A 12029-nucleotide genomic window follows, 5' to 3' on the forward strand; every position below is an offset into this window, starting at 1 on the left:
CTGTCCTGAACGTGGATCGACTTTTACTTACTTCACACTTTCGAGCCTAAGTGTTCACAAAATCCATAGATCAGAAAAAGAAAAGGGGGAAAATACAAAAGAAGAAGAAGAAGAAGGAAAGAAGAAGCAAGTAGAAAAATGATGTTTTAAGAAGAAATAAGAGGAACAATCTTATACATATTGGTTGTCTGTTACCAAGTGAAGCAATAACATAGCTTTGCCTCTCATTGGAATTTAATAGTGCTCGGTTCACACTTCTTGTGTGATGAGGCTACTTATTACCTCGGCTGCGGGTAGGAGGATTTGAAGTTGCTGCTTCGTGTAGGCAACCTGGTAAATATTGGTCGGAGAAGGTTAGATTACTGGGCACTTCCAATACACGTGTTAGTTGGTTTGTGAAAAGAAAGCTCCCGATCAGAATTCTTCGCCCTGGGAAAAAGGAAAATGCTTCTTCTTTTGATACCTTCTTTTTCTTTTCTTTTTTTTAAGCTTGAGAAACCAAGTTCTCACGTCATCAGATTTTTCTTCTTCTCCCTTCTCCCTATACTTCTGCTGTCTCTCTAGGAATTAAAAGCTACAGGCAGAGAGAAAGAGATAATACAATATTTTCGTTTGGGTAGCCACATTTCCAATTTGAAAACGGAGAATATTTAAGATTGTATATTACGTAGAAATAATTATTACTAGAGATCGGATGTTAGGCAAAATGCCTATTCTTTAATATTAAAGATATGGTCAAAAATAATGTTTTAAGTTTATATGGAGGTTATAGTTTCAATAGTTTCAATTTAAGCCAATTTTATTTTGCCTATTTTGCCCATTTCTGCCAATGTTGCCTATTCTATGAATTTTCTTCAAAATAATTCTTTATTGGGAAAGTATATGTCATTTACTATTTCAAGATAGAGTTCTGCTTCTTCCAAGAAATATAAGTGTTTGTAGTGAAAAGATGTCGTAAAACTTTGGACTGCTATGTGTACTGATAAAGTGCTGTAAAACTTCGGACTGCTGTGTGTATTGATAAGTGTAAAATTTGGAGTGTTATGTGTAGTGATAAAGTGCTACAGAGAATGCATTTACCAAATAGACATGCAATATATATATCAAGTTTTGTTTTTATATATACAGTAAAAGAAGGTATTAACAAACAGGTATGTTTCTATTATCTTTGAACAATATCTATGACTTGAATTTACTTTTTAATTCTATTGAGTATTTATCTTCACTATTTTGAGTTATATTTTAGTGCCTATTTTTAAATTTTAAATTCCTATTTGCCTGCCTATTTTCCAGGTTTTTAATGCCTAAACATCCGGTCTTTAATTATTACGTATTAACTATTTACATAAATTGTCAGCAGAGAAAATTCATTTACTTGTTTTAATATTTCACACTAGGGCTGTACCAAAGCCCGTAGAACATGGGATAATTACTTTTTGCAGTGGATACAAGAAAAAATAATAATATGCTTTGTTAATTTGATGTTAAAAAATGATCAATTTGGCATTACACACAATCGCTTATTTATTTGGAGTTAGGAAAATAAATGAAATTTTTAGTTCTGCGTCCCACAGTTATGCTCTGTAGGGTAGGAGACTGATAATTAATTAAAGTAAATGATTATAATATATTGGTAAAATAAGAATGAGGGAGGAAAGGGAAGAACTTCGAGAAAACCCACGGACACGGTATGGGATCGAAGAAGGAATTCCTAGCAATAAATATGCTCTACCACTGAGCCACAGTGTTCCCTACTTGCCGTACTAACTCTAGGAGTACTCTGGCTACATTTTAAACCGAAGAATGAATCCTTTTTATTCCTTAGAATACGCAATGTGATGAAACTAACATAATAAAAACCCTACTGGAACCAAGCACTATATTCAAAACTTATTTCAAATTGTACAGTCGATTTAGACAAAATAGACCATGTTGAAACAATTATAGAAGTTTTCTCTTTAGAATCAGAATTTTCGAAAATACTAGAACAAATGTCAATTAATTTTTAACGGGGGAGTTCATATACTGATTTTCGTCTCCCTAACGTAAGGGGCTTGTGAAATACTGTATTTTTGGCATCAATTTTGAATCCTTCTTCTCCGTTAGCACACCCACTTTATTGAAAATTACAATAAAATAAACCCAGCTCGAGCCAAAATGCTACAGACTTTTTTATTTCAAGTGTGCCCCTGCTGACACTGGAGTCAATATATGTTTTCCCGTACGGGCCGTACCTTCCTCGAAAAAGAGTAGGAACAAGTTGCTTTGGCCGAGATCCTTCAATAGTTAAATGTGGACAGGGTCGCCACATTGACAGGCTTCGCTGTGCACTGTCTTGTTAGCTGTTCTAAGTAGCCCACGATCTTCATTCGCCAAGATCACACAATTGAACAACAAATTGGCAACACAGCCAATGGCATTCTCTTCTTTCCCCGAAACAAAGTGATGGTTTCCTCCGTAAGATGGCGGTGGTAGTGAGACCGAAGTGGATTTCATATATTTTCCGAGGGCACAATTGAAATAGAAAGGGTCTGTCTAATGAATTCCTTCATGAATTCCCTTCTATGCTTCGAGGATAACCCTTTTGCGGCTCCTACTTCACATTTATAGGTATGTTAATGAAATATACTTCAGCCCCAAAATAACTACTAAATATTTTTACTTGACTTTGATCCGAAATTTCATTTTCGAGTTATTGACTTTCGAGTTATGGTGGGGGTTATAAGGGATCTTTTGTGCACCCACGTTAGTCAATATAAAATTATGTTTTTGTATAAGCAACCACTTCCCTCAATCTCCGAACACCCTGTACACTATAGAAAGTCACTGGTGAGAAACAACTAAAAATGTGCCATTTTTTGGTGTAAACAGGATAATTTGTGTAGCTGAAGATGAAAAGAAATATAAAGAAAAGTTCACCTGTGCTTATTTTTTACGTAAAAGGTTACGGAGCGAGAAAGAGAGAGCAAGAAGAAAAAACTAAATGGAATGAATCTTTAGACCACAGAGAAAGGGGGCAGGGTGAGCGATTTTTGCTTTTGCTTTTGCGGCATCCAGCTAATCAGGAGAACAATGGCATTAAGAGGACCGCGAGAGTACTATGTGCTGTTCACCACCTTCATTGTCCATTTGCTGGCTGTGGCGTTAATTGACGCGGCCGTGTTTATCCGCTTCACTGCTGTTTCATTGTGCATAAGCAGCCATCCGACTACTGGTACAGGGCATCGATATGCAAGGAACTTTTTTTTTTTTTTTTTTTTCGCACACATGGACGGAACTGGACTACACCATCTCCTGTACTGGATGCGAGAAACAGGGAAAAGGTTTACTGTCTAATCCAGGCAAGGATGTAGTGTGGGTGTACGGGAAAGTGCAGAGAGCAGTGTAATATATTTCTATGTGAAGATAAAGCACCGGAAACATGTTGAAGTGATGAGTTTAAAATCTTTACTTGTTTCATTAGCAATATACTAACTGCACCTAGGGAAGTTATTTTCGTGCAAATTAGGAATGAGGACTCAATTTTATATAACAGTTTAATACGCATTCCTTCGTGAAAACACTATTCTCACGTCTTTTTCTCTCTTTTTCTTGCCGATACCGATACTCAATTTGTACAGGTAAAGTTGAAGGACACCACCAGAAAGGATTACTGGGTCTTTCACTAATTATCTCTTAATTCCTTCTAGAGTTTTATTTTCTTGATCGCTTACCTCAAGTGCATGGGATCAATGGTTCGATCCCCGGTCAAGTAAGTTTTTGGTGGATAACATCGTATCCGCAAGTTTTCTCGGGGTACTCCCATTTTCTCCCACATTCTTATTCCACCAATTATTCCATCATCATTCACTTGCCTTAATCATCCGTCTCCCTTAACCGAAAGGAAATGATCGTTGGACGTTAAACTGAAAGCTTTCAAGCAATCAGGGTCGTGCCGTGGAAAATCAGCGCCCGGGGCGAGAGTATACGATACATATATTCCCACACATATATTCCAAGCAATTTTTCCTATCTTTTTCCTTTTTTCTCCCGAATTTTTCGCCCCTATTACTTCGGCGCCCGGGGCTGTCGCCCCTCCCCCACGGCACGGCAATGCTAGCTATATTTTCTTGTTTCTTTACAGCCAACTGTATAAAGGTTTATAATATGCCTATACACTTATATCTCGTAAATATACCTATAAACTTACATGCATTAGAACGATTATTTGTGAGGAAAACATGCAGCAACCTATGCTAGATTGTCACTGTAGGCTAGCTTTGCACTATACATGCATATTAATGAACCACACTCTTTAATGGTGTTTCTATGTTCACAGTTGACTTACAATTTCTCCGCCTACATATAAATATGTTCCTCTTTCTGTGTGAATTAAAAGATTTTTACCTGTGAATTTTCTAAATATTACACTACTAGCAGCGTTCACCCCGCTTCGCTGCGGTCACCCCGGAACGCAATAAACGTTGTTACTTAGATAATTTTTACTTTTTCGCTTTCAAGTGATATGATAAAAACCATAGAAGATTGCAGTAAATGTTAACATTATATCGCCTGTCATTTATGTTAACCCGCCCCGCTTCGCTGCGGTCACCCCGGAACGCAATAAACTTTGTTACTTAGATAATTTTTACTTTTTCGCTTTCAAATTGCAGTAAATGTTAACATTATAGCGCCTGTCATTTATGTTAACCCGCCGAGTGACACGGTCATGCGGGTTGCATATAAATACGTTTATTTTTACCTATGATGAACTAATAACAAAGGATTTGTACGTTATGGACACTTGAATGGTCAATTATCTCAAGACACTGGTAATTAAAAATTAAAGTGATATGATAAAAACCATCTAGGGTCCAAATCCTAATAACCCCCCAAAAATAAAAGAAATTGGTTCAGCCGTATTAGCGTGATGAGGGAACAAAGGATTTGTACGTTCTCTTTTATAATATAGATATTCTTAATCTGCAACGGTTGTTTTAAATAGTGGAACAGCAACATTGAGAAAATAGGAGGGAATTTATAGTAAAGAAATCGACTGACACGAGAAAAATGATTTATTTCTTCCAGCATGGAAGGAAAACCGTATTTAGTGTTTTCGGTTACTTTTGCTAGGTAAAAATTTCTAGCTCTGTACAGTGTGTATGGAAGTCACATGGCAAACTAAATGAAAGAAAAGAAAACTGTGGAATTCAATAAATATAGTAACATCCAGGCTCGTGTTTATTACGCACGGAACACAAAAGTCTTGCCCCAGGGTGCATATTTTTAAAAAAACGAAATTTGATTGACTGGTTGGTGTATTTGGAGTTTAGTGTCTCTTTGAGCACCGAGACTATATGAGACGTAGACCTACAGCTTGATGTGGAATTCAAACCACATGCGCTCAAACCACAAATCAAACCCAGGGTTTCCAACGCCTAAGTCGCGTACTCTAACTATATATTCACGAGGGAGCTGAAACCGAGATTAAAGTATGGTATACGAAAAAAAAAAAAAAAAAAAAACTCTCCACGATAGAGAAATTTAACGAAGATGTACATGCTGAAAACTGACTAACTGTACTTGGGAACTTCCTGATAAATCTGTGATGCGTTTTCTGTAGACAGGTTTCTCAACCTGCGAGTCGTGAGATGAATACATGGGGTTGTGAAGGAGGGTGAAAAAGATAAATGTAATTAGGATCTTCAACAAACAAACAAGCAAAAAAAAAAAAAAAAGAAATTCTTATCTTGATGGACATAGTTTTATTATAATTCTGATCAGTGATGATTTCACGATGTGGCCGCTGGTGGGAAATACCCAGGGAAGGATCTTGAATCCTGCGAACTACGTGTTCGCATGAGCGTCAAGTGAAGAAGACTCCAAACTGGAAAATTAATTTTGTGTTTTAAATGTGAATATTTATTTGGGAAAATGTTATGATGAAAAAAAAATTCCAAATAGCTTCAAATAAATGATTGTCCAGACTGAGATACCGATAAAATATATCAAAAGAACAATAAAGTCGAATCTTTGTGTGGTTGGCTGTAAACACCCCTTTACAAATTAAAATGGACTCGTACATTACAAGCCCATTTGATACACAGGCCTGCACGTGGTCATAACAATCAGGCAAGAAGAACTCTTTCTATTGCAACATCACGTTCAGACAATTGTAGTGGCTCATTTCTCTAGCTCTGCAATGATAAAGGTTCTACTGTTCCTCACGTTGTCAATTTGAATACAGTGAAACCTCTCTAAAGCGGACAGGCGTGGGGAATCAAAAATTGTCCGCTATAGAGAGGTGTCCGCCTTAAAGAAATTTCAATATTTTCTTACGTAAATTAGTAAACATTGTAATATGCAATTAGAAAAATATATATATATTTTTGCATGAATCATGTATTCACGATTATTACCAAAATGTTACTGTACCTGCATTATCCTCCGCCATCCAATACTCTATGTTCGAGGCACAACATGGAAATAAGATGTTATAGTTCTCTGCACTTTACATTTATCATTACTTGCTACGTTTTCAGTATGTTCTTTAATTTGTGGATTAATTGCAGTCCAGTAGTGTCCTTTTTTTTTTTTTTTTTTTTTTAAATATGCGTAACCGCGGGCAAAAACTACCGAACTTGTTTTTTGCTTGATTAGAGATTTCAGCGGGACAACAGAATAATGTGCCATCCCAAATAAGGGGCAACTGTCAATCACTTTTGTGTCTAAAACAGGTTGGGTGATAATGGAATGCAAGTAAAGGATATGAGAGTGTTGTTTAACAGAGACGCTTCGTTTGGGTTGCTGAGCAGACAGTTGAGGAAGCAAAATGTTGTCAAAATGCTTCCTTGGTGCCACATGTATGAATTACTAAAAATGTATTTTTATAGTACTTTTCAACTTGTTTCTAGAGAAGGTGTTCGTAATATGGAGGTAAATAGTACCTATTAAAGACAGAAAAGACTGTCCGTGTCCGTACTAGAGAGTATCCGATTTAGAGAGCCTTGCCAATATGTTTTTTTCCTATTATAGTGTTTGGGGATAACAAAATATGTCCTTTACGGGAGGTGTCCGCTTTATAGAGGTGCCCGTTAGTAGAGGTTTCACTGTAAAACAAATGCACATTGTTTTAGTCGAATGTCAACTTGAGTATTAGACCTGCCGGTTATTGAGAGCATTCTTTTTAGTTTTCTTTTGTGTCATTTAATTTTATAAAACTGACATTTACTTGCAGTGAATAATTTCGTTTTTTCAATACCCGAAGCAAAAGCTGGCAACACAGCATTGAGCACCACGTGCGCGCAGCGCTGTGTCAGAAACGACAAGTAGTATCAATTGCAGTTGGTATCAATAATAAGAGATTTTGCCAAATTGAAAACCAGAATAGTGTCTTTATAACATGAACTTTCCAGGAACAAAGAAAATGAGAAATTAAGCTAATTACCATAATTGTATCACTAGAAAATACTATGAAATATGCTTTTAATGAAGCATAAGAGCATACCTCTTTGTCAGAATCAAACCTGTATTAATGTTAGTCTTGAAGCTCATGAGTTTTAATCTGTTCCGACTTTTATGTTTCAATTGTATTTGACAAAATACGTCCTAGGTATAGGGTCTATATCTTAATTGTGTTTTGTGTAAAAAATGTTATTAATTATTAAAATTCTAACTTTGTTCAGTATTTATCCAGAGTCAATTAGTTATAACTTCGCCATTTTTTGTTAATATTCAGAGAGAGACGCACAGATAATGAAGAAATTTTCAATTGTAACAATTATTTAAAGAATTTTTGTCCTTGCAACTTTGTACTCTTTTATCATTTATGTGGGGGCGCCTAAATATTATTTACTTACACTTAAGAAATATTTAGAATCGGCCCTGGGAATACCCCTGGAGCTACGAAATTCCTCCTCGGGGCAAATCTCCGATGGTGCTCAATAAATATTACCAGGATTTTCGTAACGCTACTTTAACCCTCTACGTATTGTAAGTCTCCCCCAGGAGAAATCGTCTGAAATCATTATTGAATGTGATTGTCAAGGAAAGCTTATTACTAGGGTTGCGCACGAGTCGAGACACACTTTGTAAAGTTCGAGACGAGTCGAGACAAAGTATTTCTCGATCGAATTTTGCTCGTGAAAATCTCGACTCGACTCAATGTCTCGAAAATCTTTCTATAATTTTTAATATTATTTTGAAGAAGGCAGTCACTCAGAAATAGCCTTGAAACCAATTCCAGCATTTATTACTTAAGAAAAAGATACTGAACGCATAAACTTAATAGTTACTCTTTCGAGATCAAGATTTAATTTTCAATTCAATTCAGTTAATTAATACTAATAATTACGGTTGTGATATTTGATTGTATTTCAAATATAATAATAATAATAATAATAATAATAATAATAATAATAATAATAATAATAATAATAATAATAATAATAATAATAATAATACAGTAAACCCTCGTTAACACGAATTCCAAGGGACTGAAAAATCAGGAGTTCGTGTTAAAAAAAATTCGTGTTAACCGGGGACCCAAATTTTATTATTCGAATACATTTTCTCCATACATACACACTACAGTATACAGACTATACATACCACTACAGTATATTATGTATGCCATAGAAAACACTAGAGATGGTATCGAGACGAGGCTAAGTAGTCTCGGTTCCAAATTCGAGACGAGACCAAGACTATTCTCCGTCTTGATACCATCCACAGAATTGTATCGAGACGAGACTGAGAGTTTCGGTCTCGTCTCGATGTCGAAAAGCACGGCTCGGTCTCAAATTCGAGTTAAGATCGAGATCGAGACTAGTTTCGGTCTCGGTACCATCCTCTGAAAAGTGAGAACACTACAGTAAGCTTATTATCTTCGAAGATAAAAAAAAAAAAGTTTCCACGCAGAAAATCAAGGTCAAGTTATAAAATTGACAACTCTGCTAGCAGGTTGGGTACCGCTAGTAACGGAAAGGTATTTATGACTGCTGTCACCAGTTTGGAGTTACAGGGGAGAGAAGACGTTTTGTCCCGAGCTGTCACCAGCTCGTCTGCCAAGCACCTGCATGTTCAGCGCTTGACGGAGGACAGAATCAACACCTCATAAGAGAGGAAAGATATTTGTTTCTGGTTTTTCTCTTATTTACAAGGCAATTTTCGTCTGTATAAATACTGTATGACAAAAACTGATCTGGAGTGAAATCTAAAATAGGAATAATGATCTGAAAAAAAAACTAAGGATTGAAAGTTCGTGTTAAATGAAAACATTTACTGACTCAAGGGACTAAAAATTAGTTCGTAATTCGTGCTAATCGAAATTCGTGTTAACCGATAAAACTTCCTATAAGATAACGTACAGCGATGCCGGGACCGAAATTTTGTTCGTCCTAACCGAGTGTTCGGCTTAAGCGAGTTCGTGTTAACGAGGTTATACTGTAATAATAATAATAATAATAGATTACGTATCTAGTTTTCAAAAACTATTGCGATAAGGTGAACTTCATAAAATCTATGCATGAGCAATTGGCAGTCTATAGTAATTTATCATAGTTATAATTATTGTGTTTTCGTTCCCATGAACGCAATAGGGCTACATAACTTCTGGTTTATTCGCTTCCCCAACTATTTTGAGGCTTTAATGTGTTACAACTTATCACGAGTAACGGATATATACACACCTTCATGACGACCATGTTTCTCAACGGTACTGTCATTTTTCGACAAGATAGAAATAATGCACCATGTCACAAGGCCAGGAGTGTGATGAAGTGGTTCGAGGAAAACAGGGGGGAGTTCCAAGTAATGTGCTGCCCCCCAAGTCGCCGGATCTGAACCCAATCAAACACATCTGGGATGTGATTGAACGTGACGCCACAGTGGATCACCCCTTCCCCCAGAATTAGGTGACCTGTGTGTGCACATATGGTGCCAAATCTCTCCAGCGACCTACCAAGGATCATTGCGTCCATGCCAAGACGGCGTCACCGTTGTTATCCGTGCAAAAGGTGGACATACGGACAATTAGGTAGGTAGCCATAATGTTCTGGCTGAAGTTTGCGAATATTTTAACTCATATTTTGTCTCGACTCGAATTTCAAGACGTCTCGTCTCGAATTCGAGTCGAGTCGAGACAGAAACATACTTTTGAGTCGAGACAACATTTTCTCTACACGAGTCGAGACAGGCTTAAATCTCAACTCGACTCGACTCGTACGCATCACTACTTATTACAATATCTCTTATGATAAGGAACAAATTTATTTAATAATTATTATATTTTTAAAAAGTTATTACTAACCATAAGTGGAAATTGCTTGTTGGAGTGGCTGCCAAGAGGATGTAATAAAAAGTGCATGATATGAAATAGTTTGAGAAGGTCTGCTGTAGGCTAGTACAGTATTTAGTATTTTCAGTAATTGTTTTTAAGGGTATAAGTAAACAATGCAACTTTTCTTTTGTAGTTTTTCCAATGATGCTGAAACCTCGAAATTTTCAACTTAATTCCAGAACAGAATAATTAAAGTGAACTGATTTTTATAAAATGACATTTTAATCTTTGCTGTAAAATCATTTGAACTTCGAATTTTTACACTGGAAAAAACTTCTGCAGTTTGAATTACCAAATATGAATGTAAAATCATTTCCCATTAATTTTGTTAGTTGATATGTTTCCTTAGATTAAATTACAAAATTTGCTGTTGTTTTTATAAATTGACATTAAATTTATATACCCCTAAGGAAATACAACATTTTTATTGATAAAAAATGTAATTTTACACCATTTCATATTAGTAATTATATTTTATAGGTGTAAATTGATTTACATAGAGCCTCGGCAAACAGATTGCCACCGTTTCTTTGTAAATTTACCTATGAAGTGTTTACAGTGTACATTTCAGTTTTTCTTTTGTCTTTTTGACAATAAACGTAAGACTATAAAGTCTAAAATAACATATGCTGGTAAAGCACGGATGCTATCAAGCGAAAGAATATTTAAGCACGTATTTGTAATGTGTAACGTAGCCTACTACCAGCAAGGGGCAATTTATAAATGCTGGATATATATGTGCTTTTGTATTTCTTCAAACATATTTTATTTACTACCTACATACAAACAAATGAATAGGCCTTCAGTAGATATTTCAAATATGTATATATGTCTATATATGTATAAAGCTATATATTATCATTCCCTCTATATATCATATTATTACTTATATATATGACTTATTATTAGGCTTTATGTTATATTACACACGTATTGCAACACTCACAAATTCACTACACATTTATATATTGCTCGACACAATATACGTAAGTCTGCAATTATTCCCCCAAAAATAGGTAAGTAACTACTTTGTTTGTAATAACAGAAACTTTGAAATGTGGGAGTTTTCTTTTGCATATAAGAAAGGTCCGTAAAGAAAATAAAAAAAAGAAGCATATTGCATAACGTCCCTACATACATTATTAAGGCGTTTAACATTTTTTATATACTGTATTTTTACATTAAGAAAATTAGTCCGTCGAGAGAGAGGGAGGAAACACACATGTTCTAAAGAAACAACCAAGTTCCATAAACAAACCAAGATAGTACCATTACTAAGTCAAATCGACCAATCACAAAGCAGGAATAAGAAAGGAGAGGAAAATTGATGGAAAATGCCGATTGCAAACAATACATAAGATATAATTTTCCGCCAGAAATATTTTCCCGCTGCTGCAGCAACAAATATCCATTTTGAGGTAAATTGATTGTTAAACAAAAAGAGTCTGCTATTAGCCTATAGAATAGAATGTTTAAGTCTGCTATTGGATATTCCAATATTACACGGAAGCGTTGGGGGGAAATAAACATATTTGAAGCAAATGCTGTTTTGCTGGATCTGAAAATTAAAGTGAATCACTTATATTGTTTCTATTTAAAGAACAAATGAAAGGAAGAAAAAACTTTCGATAGTATGCTATAGTTTTTATGTATATTTCATTAAGAGAATATCTACAGAATATTATTTCGGTTTTCCAAAACATAATAGTAA

At 35.4% G+C, this 12029-nt stretch overlaps 1 long non-coding RNA gene across 1 annotated transcript in view; it reads left to right on the forward strand.

The window, feature by feature from the left end:
- Positions 1-307: 307 nt before the first annotated feature.
- LOC145679776 (uncharacterized) overlaps positions 308-12029 on the forward strand; it is a 128071-nt gene continuing 116349 nt past the window's right edge. The window contains exon 1 of the long non-coding RNA XR_014130528.1: positions 308-1151. This is a non-coding gene — a long non-coding RNA (uncharacterized LOC145679776). The remainder of the gene's footprint in view (positions 1152-12029) is intronic.

This window comes from Thermobia domestica, chromosome 2 (assembly GCF_964235325.1).
Source record: "Thermobia domestica chromosome 2, izTheDome1.hap1.1, whole genome shotgun sequence".
In the NCBI taxonomy this organism is placed as follows: domain Eukaryota; kingdom Metazoa; phylum Arthropoda; class Insecta; order Zygentoma; family Lepismatidae; genus Thermobia; species Thermobia domestica.